Source organism: Sus scrofa, chromosome 8 (assembly GCF_000003025.6).
Source record: "Sus scrofa isolate TJ Tabasco breed Duroc chromosome 8, Sscrofa11.1, whole genome shotgun sequence".
NCBI lineage: Eukaryota > Metazoa > Chordata > Mammalia > Artiodactyla > Suidae > Sus > Sus scrofa.
Window position 1 is genome coordinate 124,607,386 of NC_010450.4, and position 16,185 is coordinate 124,623,570.

Consider the following 16,185-nt stretch of genomic DNA (forward strand, 5'->3'; position numbering starts at 1 on the left):
CATTTCACTTAATTGAATAACTTACTGTCTGATAAGCATAATCTATTCAAAAGTCCTGACCCTCTTTCATTACACCAAGACATTTTCAAACAAATTTTCTATGTTGTTTGCAAGAAGAACTTAGAAAAAAAATATATATATGAACAACATGAAACCCAATCATTAATAAAACGTTGGGATAGGTACCTAAACTCTTTTGAAAACAAAATCTAAGGATAATTAAGATTTTAACAATGTCTAGATACTCATGTCACAACAGAAGAAAGGGTGGGGGAAAAAAAACTGTAACTGCAATGTATACATCTAAGGATGACTTGACCCCCTTGCTGTACAGTGGGAAAATAATAATAAAAATAATAATAATAAATAACAAAACAAACTCCCATGTATTATAAAGCGTAGACTTTTGAGTTCTCAACAGCGGTGTTAAGAGCACAGGAACTCCCTTCTCCTTCACGAGTCTTGGAAGTCGGAGGAGAGGGGGACAAGGGGAGGGGGCGGTGGGAAGGGCCTGGGCCAGCATGCTACAGAGGGGGATGAAGTGTCAGGTGAGAAGCCACCACCTGGTAAAGGCCGCCAGGCAGTGGACTCAGGCTTGAGCAGGATATAGGGCGTGACACACACAACAGTTCAAACCCCAGCTTAGCCAGCTTCACCCTGTGGCCTCCGCAAGTCACTCAACCTTCCTAAGGAAGCATGTGGCGAGTGGCAGCAGCACACAGTGGCCTGCGAGGAGAACTTGCTGGGGTATTCCAAGTGAAGCACCCCACAGATCCTTGCACAAGATGAGAAGAGTGAGTAACAGTAAACGGGTGTCCGTTTCTGTGCTGCTGAAGCTGTTTCTCTTGTTTTCATTCTTCAGAGCCTTCTCTTTTCCTCCCTTAATTGTTTTTGCTCTTTTCCCCAACTCCTTCATCTCCTACATGTTGCTATTTCTCTTCCTTTTCCTCTTTCCCCCTCCTCTTTCTCTCAACCCTGATTCTCTCTTCAATTCCCCTTCCTTTTGCTTCCTTGTACTTCCATTAACTTGGCCTTTTTGGATTCATCACGACGCACAAAAACTCTACAGAAATATGGAGCGTTTTGCTCTGAGAAACATATGGCTAGTTTGCTCAAGGCTGACTAATATAATTTTCTTTTTTCCTGTGGTACATTCATTCATTGAGCAAATAATCATTAAATCCATCCTGTCTACGTAACACAACGGCCCAGAGCTCCAGAAATGCCTTCAGTAACATAACCATCTTGCTGCTGAGACAAATCAACTGCATGTGGAGCACAGAGAGACAAATCAACCACAGATGGAAAACCAAAAAACACTACATGAAAACAATAAAATAAATGTCACAATGCCACATATAATTGTCAAATATCAGCAAGTCCTAGGCACAAGGCATAGGAGGGAAGGTTACTGGGAGTGGCAGTAATCAACCAATAACCTTTATGGAAAACATAAGCACCAAAACCAGGAACACTGACAGTTTTTCATTTCAGCGGTTCACTGTTGACACTACTCAATAGGTTAAGAAAAACGCATTCGTTTTACAATGTTAGAGATGTGCTGGATCTCTAAAGAAAACAGGGCTTTCCTAAGAAATTTTATATGTTTCCATTTACTGGCAATTGTTTCCCTTTTCACCGCACTTACATCCACATTCCCACATCACTCAGGTTCGGTATCATAATCATGTTTTCAACATTTTACATCATAAAAGCGCTGCCTAGAGACCCCAAAACATCTGGATACAAAGTGAAAGCTTCAATAAGGCAACGGTTTCATTTTACGGGTTGCTGGATTATGAGTTGAACAAATCATGAAAAGATGAAATAGTATATCAATGTGAACATACAACGTATACACTTATAACTGTTTTGTAGGTAACTAATACAAGAGCTATGAGCTTGAGTAAGTCCCATCATTGTTTAGAACAGCAATTCCAGTTCTTGGAACATTGCATTGACACTCTTTAGAGGTACAACAGGGGCTGGCTTTCCCCCCAGGTTTCAAAATGCTTTTGAATTTGGAGTGACTAGACCAAAATGTTCATATAAACTAAATATATGAGAGTCCTCTAAGGCACGACAAGACTGTATCTTAATGAAAGTATCAATATAAGAAATAATGAACTTTCTAAGCGACTATTCACCATGTTTAAAGATAATTTAACATCAAAGTGAATCTACATCCATAAAATAGTCATCACAGTTAACAGGAGGACTTAAAAAATTAAAACTATCTCCGTTATTTTAAAATACTTCATGTGCCTGTTCGAATCCACATGGCTGGAGAAGAGACTAACCACAGCCTCCTGGTCAATAATGTCGAAGTCAACTAGGACGGGGAAGATCACCAAGCCAAAGAGGTTTCTATCAGTGCTCTGCTTCACAGACTTCTGAAGCTAATTAAAGTGGACGTGCAACCTGCCGTCACACCAAAACTTACTCTGGAGCTTTCCCACGCACCCCCGAGACAGTCTGATGTTTGTACAACTACTTGGAACAGACATCTATGTAAAGAAGAACAATGAAGCCAGACAGATCAGAACCCAGGTTCATACTATATTCTTTTCCCCTAAAGAGAAAACCTGGAAAGCATTTAAGGTCTCTCTGTTTCTAATCCGCTCTGAATCCTCTAATTGGATAATTGCTAAAAGATACTTTAGTCCAGGAGCATATTGATCTTAAAAATACAAGTGTATTACTATTTCAAATGTTCAAATATTTCAGGCATGAAATACAGAGAATATGCATTTAAAAACTTAACTTAAAATGTGCTATTTTCAACTATCATCACCAATGAGTTTCAAGGTCTATGGTGAAACGTATCCTTACCCTTATGGAATAAGGATAACCAGCAGCAAAGTGAATTCAAATGAAATCTGAATATTAGAAAGCCAATATAGAGTTTTAAGAGAAAAACTAAAGAAACAACTGTACCAAATCTGTAGAGCTATATACATGGCTTTGTTTACAATTATGTGTTATGCTTGATAGAAAAGTTTTCTAAGATAGGTACCAAAAATAACATGAATTACTAAAATTTATCTCTGACTATATACTTTATCTTGCTAAAACAATCTATAGCCTTCCTGATCAAGGTTAAATAACTTAGGAACTATATTTTCAAAACATTTGCTATAATATTTAATCATTAATTTATACTTTAAAATATTTTTGAACTTTTTAAAAACTATCTGCAAGAAAGCGACACTTTTATAAATCTAAGAATTGAGACTCATATGTCAGAGATAGCAGAAAAATTTACAATGTCAAAAACTACAAATAATCAAATTATACCACAAGACCCTACACAGCCATAGCCCTTGATGTTGCCTAGGACAGTACTGGAAAATGCACAGAGGCAAACACACACACCCACTCAGACACGCAGTCAACACAGAAGTTAAAGTAATACCTGAAAACTTTCAGTAGTTTAAAAGTAACCTCAACACCGCTGGATGGCTAAGGTAAACTGCATTTGCATGCCCTGCATTGCTGTGCACAAGACATGTAAACCTCTTGAACTGTTCTACTCCCCACCCTCCATGCCAAGAAAGACAAAGTTCTAAGACTGTTTCTTTTTGTGTGTGTGCCAGAATTGGCTTAACTGATCTTCCTTACATTTCTGGAGGGGCAAGCCAGCCTCTGTAAGATATTAAGCTGCTCCCACTACTCACTTTTGATTTCTGTACGCTTGATAGATCGTTGCCAGGTTCCCCGGGATGAGACATGAGGAGGGAGCCCAGAATTGCTAGGGGTTTCCACTAAAAAGCCCAGCACCGTAGGCAGCACTAATCCTGCACCTGTGATGTGTTATTCAGCAGTTAAGAAATGCAGTCCAGACTGTGGTTGCCTAATACAGCTCAGCTGTTTTTCTCAGTACTCCCTTTGATTATAAGCTGGCGAGAGAGATGATTCTGGCCAGGCATTGGGCTATGTTCAGGATACATGGCATGTGACAGTGGAAAGGTAAAAGAGAAAGGAAACCTTAGAATCAAAAAAATAAATAAAGAGAAAGAGAAGAAAAAAAAAAAAAGTCACTGACCACAGTGTATTATGTAACATTTCCAGATGGTTGAAAGCTGCCTCAGATTATATATGCAAGGCAGAAAAAATACAACATTTAAATATCTAGAAACTATTTTTTTATATTATCCTTTTGACATGTAGAATGATACTTCAACATGCAATTCTTTGGCTTATTTTCTTTCTTCTTTTTTTTTTTTTTCTTTTTGTTTTTTTGCCATTTCTTGGGCCATTCCTGTGGCATATGGAGGTTCCCAGGCTAGGGGTCGCATCGAAGCTGTAGCCGCCGGCCTACACCGGAGTCACAGCAACGTGGGATCCGAGCCGCTTCTGCGACCTACACCACAACTCATGGCAACGCTGGATCCTTAACCCACTGAGCAAGGCGGGATCGAACCCGCAACCTCATGCTTCCTAGTCGGATTCGTTAACCACTGAGCCACAACAGGAACTCCTGGCTTATTTTAAAATAAGCACAACTTCACAAATTGATCAGTTACATAAACATTTAAAAATCTTGTTTTAAAGAGGTTTACCTATTCGAGATATCAAACTCCTTTTACAATGGTGGGAAAACTGAAACCAAATGATTACCATTAATTTTATCTTTTTAATGAAGTCCATCATATCATTTGACATGACTCATTAAAATGTTTGATATAAAATTTATATATGAAACCTAACTATCCTATTCATCAGGTATGGCTTAAGCCAGCATAAAATATTTATTTCAACCTGAATAATATTGCTGGCAACTCCAAATGGATTTTAGAAATATTTATCACACCCAGAGGTGTCCACAAAGCACTGTGGTTTCACAGAGATGAAGAAGAAATGCTCACAAACCTTAAAATCTACTTGGGGAGAGTGAATAAAAATTACTTTTTGTTATGGTTGTTCCTTTGTCATAAAAGGGCTGCTCATCATTCACTTATACCAAAATTTCACTCTTTTTCCTTCTATACTCCACATAAACACAAAACCGTCAGTCTGCCAGGCCAGCATCTGGGCCATTTTCAATCATCTAACACCATACCCCAAGACCAGTCACCCTTCCCTAATAACAGATGGTTACAAAAATTCATTTATACATACCAAAAGAGCTGAAATCAGAAAATATATCAATTGCAAAATGCACATATAAAGGTATATGTTAAAGAAAATGTTTAACATTTTAGGTTTTTTGTTTTCATTGACTAGATAAGAATTACCTGCTAAAGCAAAGCAGTATATAAAAACTGTTATTGGAAAATTTGCATATGATCTATATTAGAAGCAACAGGGTGAAAAGAACTTTCTATGTCCATAAAGCATCCTCTCTCATCAGAACTGACAAGTCTTAGAAGAGCTTTTCTTTATATTTAGACATAAGTGTGAAAAAATACTGCATTTAAAGTTCAAATAACACTCTGAGGCTAATTAGAGGAGGATTTAGGCAGTATGCCACAAAATATTATATTAATATTCTCCTAACTATTCCCATACTTTGGTCTTTGCATCCACAATAAAATAACATGGTTGAATTGGGTCCTGGGTACATATAGGACTAGTAATATAGACACACCTGCTATTTTACAACAAAAATTTTTTTCTGAAATTATACTTCACTGGCCATGAAAATAACGCTGAGATTCTGAACCACTGTCAGCTTGTATTTGATTTATTAGAATAAAATTGCCAAAGGCAAAAGTCTTGTTAACTTTTGGGCAGAAATACGGAGGGAAGATCTGAATTGAAACCATGTTATTTTAATGATTATGTTATCTTAGATCTGGGTATGGCACACTTTGGAACATTGTGGCCTGATGCTGCTCGAGCCGTCCCTCTTTCAATAAACACAGGGCTTCAGTTTTCAAAACATTCTTCAAGAGCAATCTTGCTTTCTAAAACTTTTAATTGTATAAAGCCTTGTAGACTCAGTAGCTCAAGCTCTGAAAAGCTTGATCTTATTTTTTTTTTCATCTTACCTTTAAAATTTTCCTTCTTTACCTAATTTGTATCTCCCCATTTATGCCAACAGTTACTTGCCCATACATTATCCTCGAAGGTCAAAAAGTTTCCTTGCTCCTTTTAACAATTGTTATCAATATGGTATTTCATGATAAACAACCAAAAAAAGAACAAAAAACCTGAACCTAAGACGCTACAGGAAAAATAACCTCTCATAAATCCTTTCTTCATATTTTTCTTTGTTTTGAACTGCACCAACATGAGGCAGATGTATCTCTGTGTCTTGTGTTTCTTCAACCTGAAATATTTTGCTACGTTCAGACTTTGATTTTAAATTTCAGTATCACCGTAAGAAGTGCCTTCTTGTTAAATGACCACGGTACTCTCCAAACAATAATAATATTGGTATGAGAGGAAAGGACAGTGGTTATTTTAAACGGCCACTTCAGTAGGAAAGTTTTTCACTTTGGCAAAGAATATATGGAGATCAAGCAAAAAATTTTTACCAAAATTTAAGACCTGGTACTTCAGCTACTAAGAAACCATTCTCTATATTCACCTACAGAATGGCCTATTCTCTGCCTAAAACCCCGGAAAATAATTCAGTACGGGAGGCAAGTGCTCTTATCCTTTCACGAATTAGAGATTGGAGATGCTTGTCAGCTTTAACGACTATGGTCTGCAGGTCTGCTGATCCTCAGCAGGAGTGAAGTCTCAGAGCCGTGCTTTGTTTTGCTTTGTTTTATCCTTAAGGAAAGAGCAGGAGGCTCTTTCAGAATGAATAGGCTCCACTGATGATAAATGATTAGTTCCCAAAGTTAGTTTCTTCTCATCTTACGTGGCAGACAAAAAAATATTTGCTTTCAGCATGAAAGCCACAGCAGCTATTTGGTAGTAATATGAAAATTTCCTGGTGGCTGCCCTACTCTGTCATCAAGTCAAATGGCCTGACCAGAAAAGGTTAAACTTGCACTAATTATGAATGGGACAAATAATCTGGAATAAAACAAATCACTCTAATAGAGACCTCCTAAAATTTTTTTACCCCAACCCTGAGAAGACAGCACTTTGTGACAGCTTTTGTGCATGCTGAAATCACAGTAAAGGACATATTTCCTCTCCCATTTCATACCAGTGAGGCGGGGGGGGGGGGGGGGCTTTGTCCAATAGGCGCCATCCCAAACCATCCATCCATCCCCGAGTGTGCAGGGCTCTTCCCTTTGTAGAGTTCAGTGTCTCCTCAATAGCAAGAAAGTATAAGCAGAGAGATCATTAGTTATGACATGTAGACGCTAGCAGATAATGTTGACTCACTTCAGGAACTATTAAACTATAAACAGTGTGCTGAAAGCCATTTATCTGCATTTTAGGATAAACAGCAGCAGCTACTCAATTAAATAGATTGCAAAGAATAAGCTGCTGATGCCAAACCTAGTGAAGCCTAATTTTGAAAAGAAAAATCTGTGAATTTAATAAAAAATCCATCTAGAATCCCAGGGGTGCTGGCATATAAAATCGTTAAACATTTTATTTTATAATATAACTATATGAAACATATAACATATATTTTAAAAGGCCGACTGCTTCAGTTACCAAAGTTATTGCAGGGTAGTCTGAGTTCAAAGGAAATTTACTTGATAGCTATCTCTCAACTGACAGCATTCATGGTAATACCGATGCTGAGCAAATTCTGTTATCAAGGAAAGCTTTACCTGTCACTATGTAAAAGGAACAGTTGAATTGGTACAATTTTTTTATCAGCACTATTCCTAATTCACAAACAATTTCACTGTTTGGAGAGAGAATTCCTAAATGATTCCTCCCAAGAAAAAGAAACAATCTGAAGACAATTGTTCATTTACACTTATTATTATACACACACACACACACACACTTCCCATCTCTAGCATGTTAAAATGCTTCAGGAAAAATACTCATCTTTCATGCAACCTTGGAGGTTTTATTCGACAGTTGGTTAGAAGGATATGAGATAAATAAGCCCCTTTCTGCAAGTGCCATATTCAGGTAAAACACACCACATTTAGAACGTATTCTTCCTGCTTGTCAGAAAACAAATCAAAATCTGCTCTTTTTCACACTTGCAGATGTCAGAAGCTTTTCAAAACAATGTTGAGGCCAGAGAAGAGAACACACAGGTGTGTGTTATGTCCACTACTGAAAGCAACTTGAAGATTAGCCTGGAATCTGATCCCTCTACCGACACGTTCTTGTGGGCATTACAGATGCCCCCAGCTCCCTGAAGGAACATTACAGTAATGCTGGCTCATTTTAAAAAAATTCCTCAATCTCGTTAGACCTACTTCTTAGCAGTACTGTTCAACAGCGTCTCTGCTAGTCACATCACACCACTGCCACCTCTTAGCAAACCTTTAATGTTTGTGTCACGATCACCTTCTCTGTTCTACTTCACTGACAATACGACAGGGTGAACAACAATCAAATATTTGCTATCAACAAACATAAGTTTTAGTCACATCATGAAAACCATGACAACCCACAAAAATCAAATGCTAGGGTGTCAGTAACAAATGCTTAAGAAGAACTGATTCACGTTCACGGCCACCTGAGGAAACCAAGTTTGAGATAGAAAGATGGCAGTAGTATTTCAATTCTGAAATTAGCGGTGCTTATGCAAACAAACAAACAAAAACTGTACTGAGTCACTCAAAATCCCCATCAACTTAAGCGTAACATGTTCTTAATTTTGAAAGAAGAGTGACCAGAAGGAAAGTCTTGCCTTTCAATGACTGGATTCCCAATCAAGATCAGAGAAATTCTGCCTACCAGTAAAGTGACCTTATAGTCATAGATTTCTGATTATTTATTAATAATCTAGAGTAAACATATCAATTTAGACATTAAAAAAATCATTGATCATTGTCGTTCATTCAAAAGATTTAGTATTTATATAACCCTTCCTTCACCCCCCCGCAAGTGTGTCCACAATGAGGATCCACAAGTAACAAATTATTACCATAAAACTTGTTTCTTCTTGCCAAGTGTTCCTAGTATTTTCCAAACCTCAAAAATGTCTCACTACAGAATGACACCCCGCCCCCTGCCAAAAAAAAAAAAAAAAAAAAAATTGGAACTTTCAAAGCATTTTTCCTTTTCCTTCTTCCCAGTCCCTCATCCGGTGCCTGATGCTCCCGTGGGAAAAAGAGCCGACACCCAGAGCAGGAGGCACGTGGCACGCGGCGCTCTGGGGCAGTGTCAGGGGTGGCTGGTAGATGTGCTTATGTATTTCCGACCTACACAAGCCAAGTTTCTCAGCCTAACTTTTCTTCTCAGCAGCAGCAAACACTGAGGACCTCACCACGGACATTCTACAATGTTTGGGGAAATCAAGGGCAGGGGTCCTCTGTTGGAGTGTATGTGCAGACTAGGGCTTTAAAAAAAAAATCAGAGACTATTTCTTGCTTTCCTTTCTCACTCCTTTTTTTTCCCTTTCTCACTTATCTCCCAACCCCCAATGGCTTCAAAGAATCCCTCTTCTTGAAGATCCAGATGTCTCCTTTCTTCCCTCCCACTCCCACCCAGAAGACAGGAAGTGCCAGGTGTGAAATGTCCCTGTTTGCCCCTTCCCACTCCACACACGCTTCCTGTGAGCTTCCATCCTTGCCTGTCCTCCCAGACAAGCTGCCCTGCCATTTGTCTGCTGGATCCCGTCACTTCTCACACGTCCCGACGCACAGCCGAGACCACAGTCGGTCGCAAAGGATGCCTTGCTACCTTCCTGCCTGGATGATGAACAGAGAGCCGTTTTCCCAGGCCAGGTCGGCCCAGCTGAAGAGGGATTTTAGGACAAAGAGAAAATGACTGTATTGAGAAGAAAGGGCAGAGGAACCCTGAAAGGAAAACCTGAGATGCTTGTGCCTTTCTATCAAAATGTAGTAACTTATACGCAAAACATGTAACCAAGCACCAACTCTTACAATAGGTCAAGTCACACGTATAACAGGATAACTAGATTCCAAACAGGTGTAGGAATCATGATGCTGGCCCTAGCTCTGCTACCAGCTTGGTCATCGCCAGAATGTCCAGCATGTTTTGTTTGAGGAAACAGCACAGTGATGATTCACCAAATAAGGTGTAGGCAGTAAACATAGGTTCTCAGGATATGTTTGTGGAAGGAATACCAGTGAATGAATTAGATCACTAGAAAAGACTCAGCCAAACACACCTGTGTAGATTAGAACCTGAGTGTGAAGGAAATGATCCTGAGTCAACACGGTAATACAGCAGTGCCACCCGGGGAGTGCTTTTCCCATGACCGCAGTCCCTGGACAGGTAACAAAGAGAGGGGCAGTGGGTGTTTCTAAAGAAAGGAATCTTGTGCAGCAAGCAGTCGTGGCAGCTCTGGTAACCCAACTATTCCAAAGCACTACATCATGTTCTATCTCTACCTCCAACTCTACCCTTTCCCAATCAACAGTTTGGGAAAAGGATATCTAATCTCCCCTCTGCCTAGGATCATAACTAGTCACGGGCAGGGGTAACGAAAATCAATGCAAGCCTGCCTGGCTACAAGCACCGAGAATCAGTCATAACTAAGTCCATCTATCTTTGTATACAGTACATATGGATACCTTTGACTTCACCCATCTAATTTCAGGCAAATTTTAAGGCTGATGTTTATATTTACATATTTAGGGAATATTACACACATAGTAAATTATGAATACTTGTGGGTTTGCATTAATGAGTTTACTGAAAAGGGGGAATTGAAACAGACTGAAACTGTACTATATTAGAGAAAGGGGAAAAATGACAGATCAAACAGCTAAATATGAACAGCAGTTGGGAATTTCTGAAATTAAACTAACATACAGAGTAGCCTGGAAATAACTTTTATTTCCCCTGAATACAAACCAGGTTTAAATAAAGGTTGGATTTTACTCTGACACAGCATATTAACCCAATTAAGTTCTACTCAGTGATGATCAAACAGGAAGAAAATGAATTATGAAGAAGTGCATAGAGATGGAACATAACAGAGTGGTGGTACCAAACCTTGACGTCATCATCCATGAGGTACCACCAGGTGGTGGGTGAAGAGAAGACGCACAAGCAGGTGCAGTGAGGGCTCCGCGCCCCATCTCCCAAACGAGGGCTACCCTGGAATCTTATCAGCCTGCTCTGAGCAGATGCACTGTGTGATCCTGACGGCCGTGTGTGTGCTTTCCTGTTCCAAACACTGCTGGTTCCTTCGGTATTTTTATTACAGCTTTAGGGCTTCCCAAGTGCCCCCTTCTTAAACTACTTCTTCTAAATTTCCAACAAGTCCTGAGTCCCTAAGGTTTGCAAAGAATCAAAATCATGGGGGGGGGGGAAGAAGAAACAAAGAAAAAAATAAAAATCAGCCAGTCGTCACGGAAGGTCATGGCTCTTTACCACAATCTTCCTGTCTCTTTTTCATTTGTTTTTGTGTGCTTCTGTTTTCATCGGCATCTGGCTAAGCTTGGGTAAGAGTTTAGTTCTTTCCAAAGATACTGGAGTCCTTTCAGTCTGGCCAAGCAAAGAAGAATGGGAAGCGAAGACAGGATCACAATTCTGTTAAAAATGCTCCCAGGTTCGAAGCAATTGAGGGGTTTCAACAGTGTATTTGTGTGCCCTGAATCACCTGATCAGTAAAAGGAGAGGGCAGGAAAATATGTTCTCCAGCCTCCCCTCTACGGGAAACACATCGTGTTCCACTTTGCTAATCTACGTTCTTTTTTCGCATCTATACTCTAAAAAGAACGTTGAATACTATGTTAGTAAAAGAGAAGAATCCCACTTCTGTTACTTATTAGTTGTGTGAACTTAGTCCAATTCTTAATTTTTTTTTTTTTCATTTCCAACGCTTCATAGTAACAGCACTTACACTTCAAGGAGTCTTTAAGAGGACTAAAATAAGAGGTAATCACTTGTCTATCCCCAGTTATGTGCTTATAAATAATCTCGTATAATGTAATTCTCAAACACACATTTTATCTACGAGGGGACAGGGGCTGAGAGAGGTTATTTTCCTGAGAATTAACAAGTGAGCAGCAACAGTGGGAGACAAGCTCTGGTCTCTGTGACTTTCAGAAGCAAGGACTCCTCTAGACAGCAGTTCTCAAATGTATTGTTCTCAAGATCCTCTTGCATTATTAAAGACTGGTAAGGATACCAAATGCTTTTATTTACGTGGGTTAGAGATATCAATATTTATCATAACAGGAATTAAAATTGAATAGTTTTAAGAGATATATAATTCATTTGAAAATAATAATGGGAAGTTCCCATTGTGGTTCAGAGGTAATGACTAGTATCCATCAGGATGCGGGTTCGATCCCTGGCCTTGCTCAGTGGGTTAAGGATCCAGCATTGCCGTGAGATGTGGTGTGGGTCAGAGATGCAGCTCAGATCCAGTGCTGCTGTGTTGGCTTTGGAGTAGGCTGAGAGCTGCAGCTCTGATTTGACCCTGAGCCAGGGAACTTCCATATGCTGCACTTGTGGCCCTAAATAGCAATAATAATAATAAAAACATAATAAACCCATTTTATTTTGCCATATTTTCAGAAAATAAGGAAGGAAGTGATACTGTTTTACTTTTTTGCAAATCTCTTTAAATGAATAGACAAAATTGAGTATATTTCTGAATAAAAACTATTGCAGTACATTGTGTCTGACATATATGAAGAATACATAGCCACAAATTTGTAGTTGGAAAAGAAGCTATATTTTAATAGAATTTTTTCCTAATAGTGGTTATTCTTTGATATTACACAAACACTGGATAAGGAGGAGTCTCTTCAAAGTTAGACACAATGTTGAATCTGAAACCCTATCAATGAAGTTTTCATACTCTGATAAATTGAAATCTACTGTCTATCCTACACTTTGAATGGATTTTTTCATATCCATAAATATGAAATGATAGGCACTGATTATGTGGAGAAAAAAGTCTTGGTTCTGTTTATTTATCAGTTATGCAGATAAATCCTGTGGATAGAAACTTTTCAAAATCCTTATTTTTGTTTTAAAGTTTGAATTTTATCAGTAACAATAAACAGTGTCAGTTGTTCTCCCTGAAGTGGGAGGCTCACTTGGTTCATTTCTGAGAATATATCTGCAAATACCCGTGCCTGAATAATCACAGTTTGTCTGTCAGTCATTTTTTCCAGCAAAAATTGCATTTCATGAAAAAAAGTCTCAAGGTAAACATTAATCTTCAGTATGCTGAAGAATTTCATTATGTATACTTCACATTTTGACACACAAAATATTAAAAAGAAATCTACTCAGATTCTGCAATTTAATAAACATTAATTTACAGCTTCATTCAAGATATTAAATGAAGGTAGCTTTTTGTTTGGTGTTGGTTGATTGGTTGTTTGTTAGATGATTGGGTGTCTGGTCAGTTGGCTTATTTGACTGATTGCTTTTGCTATGAATACATGGCAGTGAAGAATACAAGGACAGTTTCCCCCGTCCTGGTTTGTGCTCAAGTCCTACCAAAAGTTCTCACCATTATTTTTTGAAACCATCAATGCAAACTATTAATAATACATCTTATTATTACACTTGTGAATCATATTTTGAGAACAGCCACACCAGATGACCAATCACTAGCCACTAGAAGATAAAAAATTTATATAAAATTTAAGGTAAGAGGAGTTCCTGTTGTGGCTCAGTGGTTAACAAAGCTGACTAGGAACCATGAGGTTGTGGGTTTGATCCCCGGCCTTGCTCAGTGGGTTGAGGATCCAGTGTTGCCGTGAGCTGTGGTGTAGGTCGCAGACATGGCTTGGATCCCGCGTTGCTGTGGCTCTGGTGTAGGCCAGTGGCTATGGCTCCGATTAGACCCCTAGCCTGGGAACCTCCATATGCCGCAGGAGCAGCCCTAGAAAAAGCAAAAAGACAAAAAAAAAAAAAAATTAAGGTAAGAAATTTTAATAGTGGAAGAGACGGGAGTAAAAGAGATAGTTTTTAAAAGAAAAATGAGAAAAAATATACTACTGAACTCTTCTGAGATCTAAGGAGATTCACTTGAGAGACTGCTCACAAAAGCATTGTGTGCCAAATACATGTGAAAGCAATTATTAATGTGAATTTATGTTTTACTGCTTTTAATTGGCCTTTAATGACACAAAGGACAGGCCTTAATTAAGCTAGCACCACTTAGATGCTGCCAGTTATAAAACACTGATAAACACTTGAGAAAAGAAGAAATGATTCATTAATATGAAACTAAAACACAAAGGTACAGAAAGTTCACTTTCTCAGCAAAGTAATTAAAAAGAAAAAAAAATTGCCAAATGTGGCACCAATTACTCATGGTTGATTTTTGTTTATTTTCTTTGCATTGATTTTTGTTTGTAAGCTATCATAAGTAATATCTTCTGTTTCTTCTGCAAGGCTGTGGTTTGTTGTTGTTGTTGTTTTTTCATATTGAACACTGAAAGGTTGACCACAATGAGACAAGCTTTTCTCTAACTATGATTATGTTCATGCCTTGATTTGAACATAATTTAAGTCTTGATTTCCAAACACAGGTCAGTTTTTCTTTCATGCTTCAGAAGGCAACCAATTCTGAATTTTAAAAAGTCAGATTTTTATACTATCTTAAGGGTCTTGAAGGGATACACTTACAGATCTTTTTTTTCCATCAAAAAATATTATATGGAGAAACTCAGAGTATCTTACTCACATGAGGTCTTAAATGTACTGTAATTTCACACTCGGGTGAAATATTTAGAATATTTATAGAGTATAAACTGCCTGAGAGTAAGGGTTATATTAACCGCGGCAACTTCAGCAGCTAGAATAGTGTCCAGCACCTGACAGGTATATACAATCTGGAACATGGAACAGTTTCCCTAGTATGAAGATTTCAAGGATCATCTGATGTGAGAGAATGTAAAAATATCATCTTACATATGTTTATGATATTATTGCAGAGAAGGGAGTATAGTGTGTGGTGTGTGTTCTACGATGATTTCTATTTGGTAAACTCTCCACTTTTTACAACTGAAAACAAAATGCCAACATGTAGCTGAATTTCTCTGTCACTCCTTCTTGTCCCCTCTACATAAAATTTTCAAACTCAAAAAAGATAGACTTTGACCCCACTTTGACAAAGCCAATTCAATTCAACCACATGTTGGGATATTAAAGAGTGAAACACTGGAACAAGGTGTGAGGGGAAGGGCCTGACCACTGTGGCTAATGCCAATGTAATGTGGACAGCATTTACAGAAGGGGGTACATGGGCTAGAGGTCATGCCGGCGTAGCTACTAAGCTGTATATACCTTTGGAAAAACTCATTCATTTCTCTAGACCTCTATTTTTCCACATTGAAAATACAAGAAATAATGTCTACTTGTCACATGGCAATTGCTAATTTTAAACGAAGTACTGTATAAAGCATTTAGCATAGGCCCTGCAACTGAGATAGAGTAAATGCCCAATAAATGCTAGTTCCTTTCACTTTTCATAAATCTATGGATTCAAACTTGGTGACAAATACTGTGAGGTTTGTAACACAGAAAAGGATGTGTTTCGCTCTAACTATGTAAGTTATAAAAACACTACCCGAATTCAGAACCAATGTAAAGATAGAGAGCAGTTAATGAATGAAAGACTAAATGTGAGACCAGATACTATAAAACTCCTAGAGGAAAACACAGGAAAAACACTGACATAAATCATAGTTATAATATTGGGGACCTGTTTCCTAAAGGAAATAAAAACGAAAAGAAACAAATGGGACTTGGTTAAACCTAAAAGCTTTTGCAGAGCAAAGGAAACCACTGACAAAATGAAAAGACAAACTACTGAATGAAAGAAAAGATTTGTAAATAATGTAACTGGAGGAGTTCCCGAGGTGGTGCAATGGGATCGGTGGCATTTCTGCAGCGCTTGGACACAGGTTCAATCCCTGGCCCAACGCAACGGATTAAAGATCTGGCATTGCCACAACTGTGGTTCAGATCTGATCCTTGGCCTGGGAACTCCACATGTCTCAGGGAGGAAGGAGAAAGAAAGGAAGAAAGGGAGGGAGGGCGGAAAAAAAAGAGAAAAAGAATATGAGTGATAAGGGATTAACATCCAACATATATAAACAGCCCATGTGACTCAACATTAAAAAAACAAACAAACCAATTTTAAAAATGGGGCAAAAAAACTAAACAGACATTTTTCCAAAGAGGAAATGCAGG

The 16,185-nt window shown here is 38.4% G+C and overlaps 1 protein-coding gene across 23 annotated transcripts in view; it reads right to left on the reverse strand.

The window, feature by feature from the left end:
* Positions 1-16,185, reverse strand: part of BMPR1B (bone morphogenetic protein receptor type 1B) — a 499,194-nt gene that overhangs the window by 70,738 nt on the left and 412,271 nt on the right. Inside the window, exon 1 of one of the 23 annotated variants that reach the window (XM_021100426.1) lies at positions 3,678-4,189. The gene's annotated coding sequence lies outside the window, so the exon portion shown is untranslated. 23 annotated transcript variants of the gene reach the window in all.